This window comes from Corapipo altera, unplaced genomic scaffold (assembly GCF_003945725.1).
Source record: "Corapipo altera isolate COAL_440 unplaced genomic scaffold, ASM394572v1 67, whole genome shotgun sequence".
Lineage (NCBI taxonomy): Eukaryota > Metazoa > Chordata > Aves > Passeriformes > Pipridae > Corapipo > Corapipo altera.
The window spans coordinates 5144500-5157538 of NW_020884906.1; the positions used below are offsets into that span (position 1 = coordinate 5144500).

At 49.0% G+C, this 13039-nt stretch overlaps 1 protein-coding gene across 2 annotated transcripts in view; it reads right to left on the bottom strand.

Annotated features, from left to right (window-relative positions):
- Window positions 1-13039, bottom strand: part of LOC113951434 (refilin-A-like) — a 29318-nt gene that overhangs the window by 1713 nt on the left and 14566 nt on the right. The window contains exon 4 of one of the 2 annotated variants that reach the window (XM_027652411.1): window positions 6977-7002. The exons of the other annotated variant lie outside the window; for it this stretch is intronic. The gene's annotated coding sequence lies outside the window, so the exon portion shown is untranslated. Of the gene's footprint in view, window positions 1-6976; window positions 7003-13039 lie in introns of those variants that run through there. 2 annotated transcript variants of the gene reach the window in all.

Here is a 13039-nt window from a genome sequence, read left to right on the forward strand (position 1 = left end):
ACCCACCAGCTTCTGAGCTGGGCAGTTTGCAGGAGGGGACCATGTGGCAGAGCTGGGAGGACATGGAGGTGCTGGGGAGGCACCAATGACCACCCCTCCAGCTGCTGTGGTGCTCCAGCAACCTCACACCCCTGCTCCATGGGGTCCTTTGGGATCTTTTGTGGAGCAGGGAGCAGGACACTTGGCTAATGTTCCTAGCTCTGTGTAGGACCTCAGTCCCCAGCTGTGCTGCATGTCCCCATCATGCCAGGACAGCCCACCCTGGACTGGGAGCCAGCGTAGGGGAGCAGACCAGGGGTGCATGAGACTGGGAGAGAGAGACACACGCGGGATTTGCTCCAATGGGAACCTACACTTGGGGAGTCCCCCTTGCTGGGAGTCACAGCACTGCTTGGTTTTGCCACTTTCTGTCTTGCTGCGTCTCCATGGTCAGGTCTCCCCGCACATATCCCGTCCCACATGGACCCTACCCTCCTGCAGCCACCTGTCCCCTGGAACATCCCTGCAGCAGCAGGGACAGGGATAGGGGAACACTGCGGGGGGAACATGGGGCAACAACAGCTCCTCTTGGGGAGCTCTGAGCCACCTTCCTGGGGTGCTGGAGTGGGGAGCATCCTCCCACTTGGGTTGATTAATTTAAGTCAAATCAGCGTGGGCAGGAGGCTCACAGCTGCTTGGTGGGGATCCCCCCAGACCCAGGGGGCTGCAGCGGGATGGCCCCCATTTCCCTGCTCTGATGTGGGCTGGAGGAGTGTGATTTTGGGAAAGGGGAAGCTGCTGCTCCTGCAGGTTGTGGTGCTTCCCCCTCTGGCCGTCATTCTCCCCGCTGAGGCATCCTCAAGCACCCCAAAACCTCGCAGCATGGTCCGATGGCACCTCCTTGCGCTGCTGGCTGTGGTTGTGCCATCCAAGGGAAAGTCACGTTAGACTATTAAAAAAACCCCTAAGTTTAAACTTAATGTTCACCAACTTTGTAACTTGTACAAACAGGCAAACAAATTATTGGACAATTTATCGCTTGAACTGTACCGGGGGGGAAATATCTCTATTTGTATCCAGCCTGTGCACAGCTGGTGTGGAGGAAGTTGTATGACAGCCGGGGCTGTACAGAGACCACCAGGTGTAAATAATTCCACAGCTTGCTCCAGAGGGGAGGGGGTTCTTCTGCTGAAGGTGACGGGTTTGTTCACTGTTACTTGCTCGGCGTGCCCACCAGCAAGCGCTGGGGGGGCAGTGGGTGACCACTGCCATACTGGTTAAATAATAAAAAAGCAAACAAACCAACCCAATCCAAAAAGCTTATTTGGGAGCAGAATGCAGCGTGCTCCTGCCTGTGGGTGTGTGTGAGCCTGGGAAGGGTGAGCCACTCCTGGCGCAGCCGAATCGGGAGCGGGGCGGCTGATGGCAAGGGGCTGGGGGTGGACTGGGGACCCTGCGCTGCAGGGCACTGATGGGGTGTCCAAGGTACAGTGGGCAAAGGGGACAAAGGGATGGTGCTTTTCTGTGTGCCCCAAGGGCACAGTGAGCACCCTAAGACCTACATGTCATTGCCCCAGGGTTGTAGGAAGTTACTGGGGAGGCTAATGGGCCCCTACCCAATTAAGAAGTGAAACAGAAGCCCTGGTACCTATTTGTGGTTCTAAATTGCTTTACCTCTGGCACCTGTCCCATGGGGTGTGGTTGACTTTGGCCAGGAGTCTTCAAGTCCTCCTCCCACACCTGTAGGGCTGATGCCACAGGCTGGGGAGCTTTTCCTGCTGCCGGGAGTGATGAGTGGAGAGCATAGTGAGCTGAAGGGAATGGCTGTGCACAAGGATTAAGTGGATGACTATCTGGAATTTAATTCATGGAAGGGCTGTTAGTTGGTTTGGGGACCTTCTGCGGCCTTTCCTAGGGCTTAGAAATGGATTTTATACAAATGACACTTTCCTGAGGACAGCAATGAGCGTTTCAGGCAGGGTGTACCTCTTCCTTCTGCCAGCTCAGCCTTCCAGGTGATCACCCTGATCCGTGTGGCTGCAGTCCTGGAGGAAGGCTGCCAGTGCTCCCTGACCAGTTTGTTTGCCCAGGAGATATCCAAAAGGTTCCTGTGGATCCCCAGACACCATCTGAAATCCCTCCAGGTACGTACCCAAACTGACCAAACCTGCCTCCTCTGGTCTCTGTCTGCTCTTCCAGCAACCAGCTCCCATGGCAATAATGCACTAAGCAGATGCTGCTGGCTCTTACAGATTAGCCTAAAGATCTCTGAGACCAGTGATTGTGTTGAAAACCTTCTTGCAAAGGTATTCTAATTGCTCTGAAGGCAATTAGAATAAGTTAATAACTAGTACAAACAGGAGCCAGGCTGTTCAGCCTCTCACATCAGGGTTTTAACACTGTCAGGGGCTGACAGCAGTCACCCTGGTCAATAATTCACACTGATGTTGAAGAAGCAGAAGGTGGTAAAACTTTAAGTTCAAGGCCAATGCTTAGAATTTAATGATGGAAAACTTTAGGTCTACTTGAAAAGCTTTTACATAAAGAGATGAAAATGAAATGGGACAAAAGCAGATGGCTTTGAAAACCAGCAATAAAAAGATGTCAGCAATCCAGATTCACTCATATTTTGGGTGGCAGATGGGTTTTTGAGGGGAAAGGGAAGATAAAAGATGTTCCCTGGTGCCTTTGCCCTGTACAGAGACTGTGAGAAAGCACAGGAGCATTGTGACCTTCTCCTGGTGATGAATTGGTGTTTACTCAGGATTATAGGGAATTTCTTTTCTTTTGGAAAGTATTAAAACAAGAGGAAGAATTTTTTAGCTAGGCTAGGCTGAGCTGAGTTACAAGAGCAGGGAGGAAAGGGCATGAGAGGGAGATTGTCATTCCTGCATGTGCCAGGACACTGCACTGGGCATCAGCACCCTCCCCACAGGCTGCGGGTGATGGGGAGGGGTTTGGGATGGGGTACCCAGTGGTGAGCAGGGCAAGACTTTTTTTAAAAGAGGGTACAAATTACACCAGAATACCAACCCCTGTGCTGGTAGCACCCAGCCCTGTGCCCTCCCCATGAAGGCAGCCCACAGTCCCCCCACACCAGCCCCAGCAGAACAGGGGCTCTGCAGCTGAGCAGGTCAGCCGTGCCTTTAGCCAGGAGAGCTGGTAACCATTCCTGGGCTCTGTATGGCAGGAAGCATTTTATACTCTCCTGACAATTGCAATCCAAATAGTCATTCATCAGTTCTTGCGATTTGCCGTGAAATTATATATGCTCTGTGATAATGATGCAGGGGCCTAAAGAGCTGATCTTGGCAGGAGATGAGACAGGGTAGGTTGGCGAGTAACTTAGAAGGAAAATAGTGGCTTTTGGTGGGATGCCTGGCTCTTATCAGCTCTAGAACCCTGAAGGGAATTGGGCAGAGGTAGGGGTGTCCAGGCTGGCTGAGCTCTGCCTGGCTTCTGTGCCCATCTGGGAAGAGTTGGGCTCCTAAGAAATTCGAGAATGATTGTCACTGTGTGTGTGTGTGTGTGTGCATAACAGCTGAATTAATTGTCAGGTTTATTTATCCTCTCATTTTTTGGCATCCTGTAATTACCAAAATGAGTATTTGTCAGGACTGCAGGCAGCAGAATGGTAATAAATCACTGGCCACAGGCAGGAGGTTGGAGCAGTTGTGTCTGTAGTGAGCTGAGATTGGTTTCGGCTTTACTGAAGGGCAAGTGCTTGGGGGGGCTGGTAGGCTGGGGCAGAAACAAACAAAAACCAACAAACAAACCAACCAGCTTTGCACAAATGCTCCTGAAATTAAATCCATGGATCCTTCATAGAGTTCTCCAGCTGTGGAGAAATCTCCTAACAGGGATACAGGGGGGCTTGGGGAGGTGAAGGCTCAGCAGGTCCCTGCACATGGGACATTGCCAGGCCCTGCAGGGCTGCAGGTCCCTTCCCACAATGGCACCAGGGTGACCAAAGTCACCCCTGTGAAACACACAGTGGGGAAGGTGTCTGTCTTTGTGCCCTGAACTGAAGATCTGCAGAAACAGGGTTGAAAGGTGACATCCTTGTGGTGCAAACACTCCACTTTCTGAGTCCTGCTTTGCAGAGTGGGAGGGTGACTGGATTTCACCAGAGGGACCCCATTCATCTCACCTGCAGACACAGCTCACTGACAGGTGATGCTTTCCTCTTGTTGGTCCTTGTAAAAGGAGAACAGGCAGAAAGGACTGCCCATGGTGCTTGGGAGGCTGGCCCAGAGATCAGTTTTTGCCACCTACATCTTGGAGAGCACATCGGTCACACATTGTTCCGAGTCTGTGGTTTTGAAGAAGTTGGTGTGTTTCCCTTCTTTGGAAATAATCTGACTGTCCCTCAGTAAGTGCATGGAACCTGACAAAGCACAGGGTGTTGCAGGGGTGGTAAGCTCCATCTGGAGAGCTCTCTGCTTTGAAGTCGGATGCTGTTTTAAACTCTGCGGGGTACTTTTGCTTAGAAAAAGCAGCAGTTGTCAGTAAAGATTGATCTTGGTCCAGAAATTTTTGCTGCCCCCTGACTTCTTTTCATATTTATTAGTCATTTGCAATCTCTTTGATGGCTAGATGCATGTTCAGCTTGGAGAAAACTCTGTTGGAGTATTTGCTGAAGCAATGTCAGGGGATAGGAGACACTGACCACACTTGCTGTGAGGCCCAGCCATGCTAATGATGGTGCAGGTGCATTTAGATTAGTCATTATTAATTGCCACAGCAGCCCCTGTGTTCCCAAGCAGAGGTTGAGGAAACCCATGGAGTCAGCAGAAATCCTGAGGAGGTTGGTCTGAGGTCTCACCCATGGGTGTGCAGCCCTGGTCAAGCCAGCCAAGATCAATTGTTCCACAGGCTGTAGGTCAGTAACTGTGGAAAATGCTGTGCCTGTGGGAGTGGAGCAGTGCCAGGGGCTGCTGGGGGCTTCTTTCCTGCCTCTGGTGGCTGAGGGGGAAGGTTTCATGAAGAGCAAAAAGCAGAGCAACACCATCCAGGAAGTTGCTGTTGAAGACACTCTATCTTCATTCAACACGTTCCTCAAACCACTGAGTGCAACTATCAGCAGGTGCAGTGTGATGGGCCCCAAATCAGCTCCACTGAGAATGGGACTCTGAAGAGGTTTAGACTACAATGACTCTGGTGTTTCCAAAAGTCTAGCCTTTAGCTGTGAAATCCTGATCCAGCTCTGCCCAAGATCCAGGAGTATTTTCTGCTGCTGTTTCATCCTGAGCCCTTTCCAGAAAGCAAAGCAGCTGCCAGAGGTCAGACACAGGGAGCCTGGTCGGTGCATGCATGAAGATGGTGCCAGGTCTGGATCTCCATTCCAATTGGACCAAAGCAGAGCTTTTCCCATGGGGATGTTAATCCTGGGCCTTGGCTTAGAATCATCTCCAGCTTTCATGTTTTTGGAACTGAAAAAGAACACCATTCTGTTCAAAGGAAGAAAAAGTCCTTATACCCCAATGAGAAGTCACAACTGGCTCCTTAGTGCTGAAACCCATCTAACTCCACCCTGCTGGACCCATTTTTAAGCTACAAGTCCCCATGGGCAGCCAGGACATCCTGTTCCCCTTCAGGCCAGCAAGAACTCCTGAGTTGGAGCTGCCTCCTCTGTCCACTGGTGAAGGAGAAATCAAACAGCAGAGGTTGGAAACCAAATAGCAGAGGTTGCTCTTGGGTCTCTTTGGGGGGGAGGGCAGCCTTTTTATTAGGTCCAGATGTTGCTTTCTGCCCCAGGCCATGCTGGGAAGTAAAGCAAAGTGTGTTAATGTTGGCTGGAAGAGCCTCTTTGGAAACAGGCTCAAAGGAAGCAGGTTTCTCCTGTGCCCGTTTCCTGGGGGAACAGGGGAGATGGGCCAGCACAGGAGGCACAGGCATGGGGTCACCCTACTGCTGAGCAGTCTCTTCCCTTCCCTCTCTAAAATCTCCCAGCAGTGAGTATGGCTTCAGGCATCCACCCACTTCTCCAGGGCTCTTGGGTACCTGCTGTCCCCTGGTGAGTGGCTGCTGTCCCCGAGCTCATGGCACCCACAGGGAGAGTTGTCCCTATTGCTGAGCTGACAGATCCCTTCTAGAACAATTCCCTATTGGGTTTTGTATCAGGATGTGGAGATGGAGGACTCTGTGTGAGGGGCAAGGCTGCTCTCCAGATGTTATTTTTCACCATTAGGCAGTGTTTAAACATACTATGATTTCTTCCCCCCCTTTCTGAGTGCACAGTGGAGAGACCCTTGGAGAAGTGAAGTGAGTGGCAGGGGGAGTGCAAATGAAGCTTTTCCAGAAAGTGCTGAGCTGGGCACTTTGCAGCTGGCTCTGCTGGGCTGTGGCACCACAGCCACTTAACGGAGCTGGGCTCCAACAGGTCCCCAACAGCCAGTGCCAAGCCTGGAGGCCTTCAGAATATGTGGCTCATTAACAGTGTGCTTCAGCTATGGCTGGGGCTCACACAGAGAGCTGGTGCTGCCAAAACACAAGTCCCAGAGGACTCAGGAAGGGCCCAAGCTGCAAAGTTCAAGGGCAGATCTGGAGGCAGAGCAGAGCTGTGCTCAGCAAAGCACCCTGAGCCTCAAGGGCTGCTCTGCCACTCCCTGCTCCACTCCATCTTCACTTCACTTGAAAAACAGGCTCAGACTAGAGCTGGAAGGATGTTCAACTCCTCTCCCAGATACTAGTCAGGAATATGCGTGGCTCTGGGTGCTCTCCGCCCTGGTTCAATCTCTATCCCAGAGTAAAACCTGCGCTCAACCAGCCAAGGACGCTCCCAGAGGTCTGAGATGCTGCCATCCCAAAATGCCCATTGGAAGCTGGATCTGCAGTTAAAACCCCAGCTCTTCCCCTTCAAGGCCATCCTACTTGGCCACAAGGGGTCCATAACACGATGTGCATCATCACTTCAGCAGCCCCCAGCACTGGGGACACCCGTCCTTGAAGCCGTCGGGCGGCCGAGCTCTTCAGCAGCAAAAATGAACATCCTGGAAGTGCAGGCGCTAAAAAAAAAAATCCCTGTCGGAAGAACAGCAAAAAAACCATCTGTGAGTGGAAGAGGTCAAAGAAGAACACAAAGGCTTTTATTTCCTGGAGGCATTTGTCAGCAAGACAAATGTGGGGGTTTTTTTAAATTTGCTGCCATTTCCTAGCTGGCCGCCCACACAAGCGCCAAATGGACTTTCGCTCGCACAGAGCGGGGTGTTGGCCTGTGTCCTTTGTAATCCAATGCTCAGGACTCAGCTGAGGAGTCGGCTGGATCACTGTTTGTTATCAGTAAGTGGGGCATATTCAAAGAGAATGGGTAGATTTCAACACTACATCTATAACTAGTTTATTGCTGGTGTGTTCCTCTCTTGCCCTTATAATTTATGCTGAGAATGATAAATGAGGGATTGATGATTCTGGCTGGTTCATGAATAATCAGGTTATTTCACTGCAAAGCCCCAGGGGAAGGTAATGTTTCTCCAATCCTCCATCAAAGAGAATGCAGTTTGCACGCGCGTGTGTGTCTGTTGCTCATTCCTCTGCTGCTTTCTGTGTCTTTTGGCGTGGTTTTGCACCCTCCCTCTGCAAGTGTGCATATGCCCACGCATTCCCACAGCACATCCCAGTGCCAAAATGTTTCCCAGTCTATGCAGTGCCTTGGCATCATGAATAGCAGCCAGGCACGGGGTGTTTGGAGCAGTTGGCTCTGCAGAGCAGGAGGGGTGGGTGTCTCAGTGGCCTGTGATGGGAGGCTGCACGGCCACGGTGCAGCTCCAGGGAGGTACATGGAGGGCCCTGACCACAGCAGTCAACTTGGAAGAAACCCTGATCCCATTTGTATTTCAAGGAGCTGCAAATAGCCGCTGGCCTCAGGATTTGCTTGGGAGACAGGAAGAACCTTGGGGAGATGATTTGGATGTTTATGTATATAGAAATGTCTAATCACCAGTCTCAGAACAGGCTCAGGAAGGGAATCTGGTGGTGGTTAGCCAGAGAGGAGGATATTTTTATGCTAGAAATGTGCTGTCTGCCTGTTTGTAGGGTAGGAAGGATATGATGAGAATCAAAGGCTTGGCAGGATGAGCATTTTCATCCTTGTAGATGTGAACTCCCCATCTGTCTTGAACTCCAAGGCGTGGAACTGTTTAGATCCAATATCATTATTAGAAGCAGAAAATAGAGCTCATAAAACTCCCTCCTTACGCCCCAAAAAAGCAATTCCAGGACCCTTTATCCTACTCGAGAACAAGCCATTCCTGCTGGGAACATGGCTGGGCACATTGCCAGGGAAAGGAGACTTGGTGCTTTGGCAGAAGCTGCACAGGCCTATGGCAGGTCTTTGCTCCTCTCCAGTGTCACCAGACCAGAGGATTTAGAAACAGGCAGCCAAGCTGGGCATGGATAATGTAGTGGCAAACCTACATGGCCAAGCCACGTGCCACGGGGTAACTGCAGAGGCTGAACCTGTGGTGGGAATCACTCCCCCTAGGAATGGGATGAAAACCAGCACTAGATCCACATCTTACCACAGCTGGGCAGACACTGATGAGTGCCAGCCTGTGAAGTCCCCACCACCAGACCAAGCATCCAGAGGTCCCATGCAGCCACCCTGGGGGCTCGACTGCTGAAGCCAAGATGCCCCCTGAGGCACTAAACCTGCGTCACAGGACACGAGGAGGTCACAGAGCTGCATCCAGAGCATGCCAGGTGGGTTCAGTCATCCTGGGATAGCTGCTGGGGGAGGCAGTTGTGGAGCCATAGGGTCAGCTGCCCAGGGGACAGAGGTCTATCTGCTGTAACAGTCTCCCATCCCATATCTGCTCCCCACAGAAATGGATTAAGTGACAGTTCGGCATCCTGTGCCAGAAGAGACAGTTTGAATAGATGGCCATGCTACACATCAGTCCAGGAATGCTGCTGGTGATTCCTTTGCATTGGAACAGACTCATGACATTTCTGGGGACAATACAACCTCCTGCTGCTTGGCATTGCCTCGATCTTCCAAAGAGACTTCTGCAGGTCCAGGCTGTGACATTGCCATCTGCTGATGGAGACCAGACACCAAGCCCAAGGTCTTGAATGTGGTAGTCTAAAGCTGACGATTTGGCAGCAGGGGGACATTTTTACTGCTCCAGTATCAGGTAAGGCTCTTTCTCTGGCAAGTCTTTCCATTATTTGTTGACTGTAAATAGCTGTGGAATGAAATTTGATGAAGGCATCTATTGTTTCCTTACAACTCTGCTTTGCTGAGTGGAATAGGAATCCCAGCATGTGGGTTTTTATTATTATTTAATTTGTAGCTGCCCATTACCAGCAAATTCTTTTAGGTGAGGCTTTTGGCATTTTATACTGAGCATTCTTGCTGTCTGTAAAACCAGCCTAAACCTTTCCTTCTGTTCATAAAGGCATCTACTTTAAATTCAAAGTCCATCCATTATAACTTCAGCACCTTGTAATCCCTCAGAGATATGTGCAATTACTGTCTGAAATATCCCAGGAGCAAAACTAATACCAAGCATCATCTGCTTAAATTTACAACATCCAAATAGCACAGTAAAAACCACTAGCTTAGGGGTTAGCTCATCTGAGCACACTTGCCAAAACACATATCCTGCATCTATTACTGCTTTTGCTGCTGAGGATTTAGCTGCCACCTCAGGAATCTTCATTGGACAGCATTCACATTTTATGGTTTTATTTAAATAGCAGGAGTGGATGCACATGTCCTTCATCTGGCATTTGGGTATCAGCCAGTGAACTCGCCCAGCCTGCGCATCCCCTGCCTTCTTCACATCCTTGTGTTTCCTCAGGTTCTTAGGCATGAGTGTGTCTCCCATCCTTCATCCTAGGAGCCGTTCAGACATGATTTGTGTCAAAATGCTTGAGATGTGGACATGGTCACTTCCCTTGCAGCTGAAGCCTCTTGCATACCATGGCTTTGCTTCTCCTTTCCATTCCTTAGAGTTTAACAGCCATTTTCGTCCAAGCCTATTGACTTCATCCCTATAAATCCACTATGATTTTTCCATAAAGATTAGTGTCAGATTCTCCCTGCAGACATCTTGGGTCTTGGAAGACAGCAGAGTATTCTACTAATAGCTGGCTGGTGAGCCCGAGGCATTTACAGCAATGGGTTTAAAATGTACTTTATGGTTTTAGTGCCGATCCAACCTATCCACTGTCGTGATTTGGAAAGTCAGGACAAAGCAGGGGTCCCAGTACTGTACTAGGTTGTGGATACCTGTATATGAAATAAGCATTGTGTTGGTTCTTCCTTCTCTTGAAGGCCACAGAAAAGCTGGGAGAGGAATTGTCTAGATCAAACACACCAAGGCTTCGTAGCTGGGTAGAACAAGATGAAGGAAGAAGAGGGAAATTTAGAGTGAAGAAATGGTAAAACTGACAACCAGTGAAATCTGGAAGGGTCAAACTGCCTCTGCAGGAAGCAGAGTTCTGCCTCTGCTTTTCAGTTTCCCTGGGCACGTGTGGCAGAGCAGGTTTTACACATCACACAGCCACCCGTCCATGGGGAGCTGGGCTGAAACCCACAGAAGGGAGGGACACACCAAAAATATGCTCTCTGGATGGGAAAGGGGCATTAGGTACCAAATAAAGGGACAAGGAAGAGGAAGGAAACTCCAGATACATCAGCATGATGGTTTGAGCATTTTATTATGATATATAAATTTTGTCTTCTTAAATTACTCTCTATGAGTTGAACAGAAAGGGATTATGGTGGAGGGGGGAATATATAAAAATAAAAGGATATTGTGAACTACTGCATCACCACATATACAACAGTAAAGTACTTTACAAGCACTTAGAGAATCAGACTTACAAAAATAAAAATATGACACATCCTTATGCATTTCCACCACTTATATGTTCTCCTTCTCTAACCTTCAGACACCTTTCAACCCCATCCTCAGGTCACAACTTACATGGTAGGATACGTTGCTCATTTTGATGACCATCACAGTATCTGAAAAAGAATTAGTGCCTCCCAAGACTTAAAAAATCCAATGGTTATAGGAAAGCTTTAGGGGAGATATTCAGAACAGATCAATTTGTGAGGGATCAGGTGATCCTCAGGGAGCAGTTTATCTGGCAGTAGAAATCTGAATATCCCACAATAAGATCCATCATCCCCTATAAAGCATTCCCCCATCTCCCCAGAGGCACAGCTCTGTGCATGTTTGCTTGGCACACAAACAGTAAGTACCCTGTAAGCCTGGGGAACACTGATGCTCACAGACTTCAGTGGGACTGAATGACTGTGGCAGAGGATGGATCTGATTTTGTTTCAGCTCTAAAGAAGGCAAGGAATGCCTCTTCCTACAGGAAAAAAGGCAGGTTAAAACTACAATGGCTAAATATCCTAGCTCACAGTGTCCACACATAGAACCATTTGCCTCTAGACCAGACTCACACAGTCTTTAGTCTTCATTTTGCTCTACAAAGTCTTTTGCTCATTAGCCTTCTGTGACCTTTCCTATTTTTTAAGACACACTCAACATAAATAGTAAATAGCATTCACTTCTCTGACCAGCAGCTCACTCAAACACTGCTATCAACACCCAAACCCCATTTCATCATTCTCAGAAATGTTGCACCAAGGGTGCAAATCTGTCTGTATTTCACATTGAGAAAAGTAGAGTTTGCTTAGGAAGAAAAAAAAAAAGGAAAAGGCAAAAAATAAAGATAAGCAGTAAACTGTTTTGGTCAAAGTTGTTCTCTGTGGTTTGTGCAAAGTATTCCACAGCTTTTGAAAGTTCAGTATTTAGTCAGGGTTTCCTCTTTTTGGCCCCAAATGTAATGACAACAACGCAGGCAGACCAGACACCAGCATGCTCTGTTGCATTCAGGGGCAAAAGAATCACAGGAATGAAGGGGGTGAAGGGGAACCCCACACCTTTGGGACAGTGAGTTTCCATATTGAAAAAAATCAATCTTACCCCCAAATCCCACCAAAAAAGAAACATGCCTTCTGTGAAAGCTTTTGATCTCAAAAATAACTCTTGATGGACAATAATTCCAAAAGGCAGAGTCTAACTTTACCCATCAGGCTTACAGGACTGTGGGCAACATGTACATCAGGATCCCAGGGAGAAATTGTGCAGCCACAGTCCGAGCTGCTCAAGGAAACTCACCTTTCCATGGTCTAAATTAATCACTTATATCTTTGAGAAAATATAGAGGAATAAAGATCTGTTGGTTGAGATTAATAATGCTCCATTTAAAAGAAAAGCACCTCCCTAGTGGGACTAATCATTCCTTTTAGATGTACAAACATACTACAGGTATGGCATGAGGCACTTCTTGGCTGCTTGCAGCAATTCTTCATTGGCAACACACACACAAAATACAGTTTCTGGTGTTTAAGCAAAACAAAAAAGTCATCACTTTTCCCAGTCATGGTAAGGTGAACTTTGGCTCTTCCACCACTGCCTAACCCAGCCACAGCGATGGGAGCAGCAGGGACAGGGTGGACAGGCAGGGTGGGATCTGTGCCCAGGCAAGGGTGAAGACTTGACCCTCTGTGGTTTCCTTGTCCTCAGGAAAAACAAAGTCCCTTTCCAGTGCCAGCTTTTGCTGAGAAGAAAAGCAGCTTGTGATGGGCTCATGGGAGACACCACGTAAGAAGGTATTTTTCAAAAATTTCTACAGATCTCAGGCAATGTCCCACTTTGGATGTGGTCCAGGGTTGTAGTCCCACCATAGCCACTGTGGCCACACAGCTCAGAATGTGTTCAGCAGCCTAGAAACCCACACTGCTCTGTCTTTTTTTTTTTCCCCTAACATGGCAAGACCACAAAAGCTGCTTAAACTCAAAGGAGCAGGAGCATGTTAGGTCATTTCTAGTCTATTTGCAGAGAAAACAAAGCATGAAGCTTCAAAGAGGCCTGGCCTGGGTGTGTGGGACCCTCCAGTGCCAAGGATGCAGCTTTCCACTGCACCCTCCTGGGGGTCACATCCACCTGTGAGACTTTGCCTCTGCAGCCCCTGTCCTTGTGTGGTGAAAGTCCAGGCTGAGGTTCAGGTCTCTCTGGTGGATTTGTATTTGCAC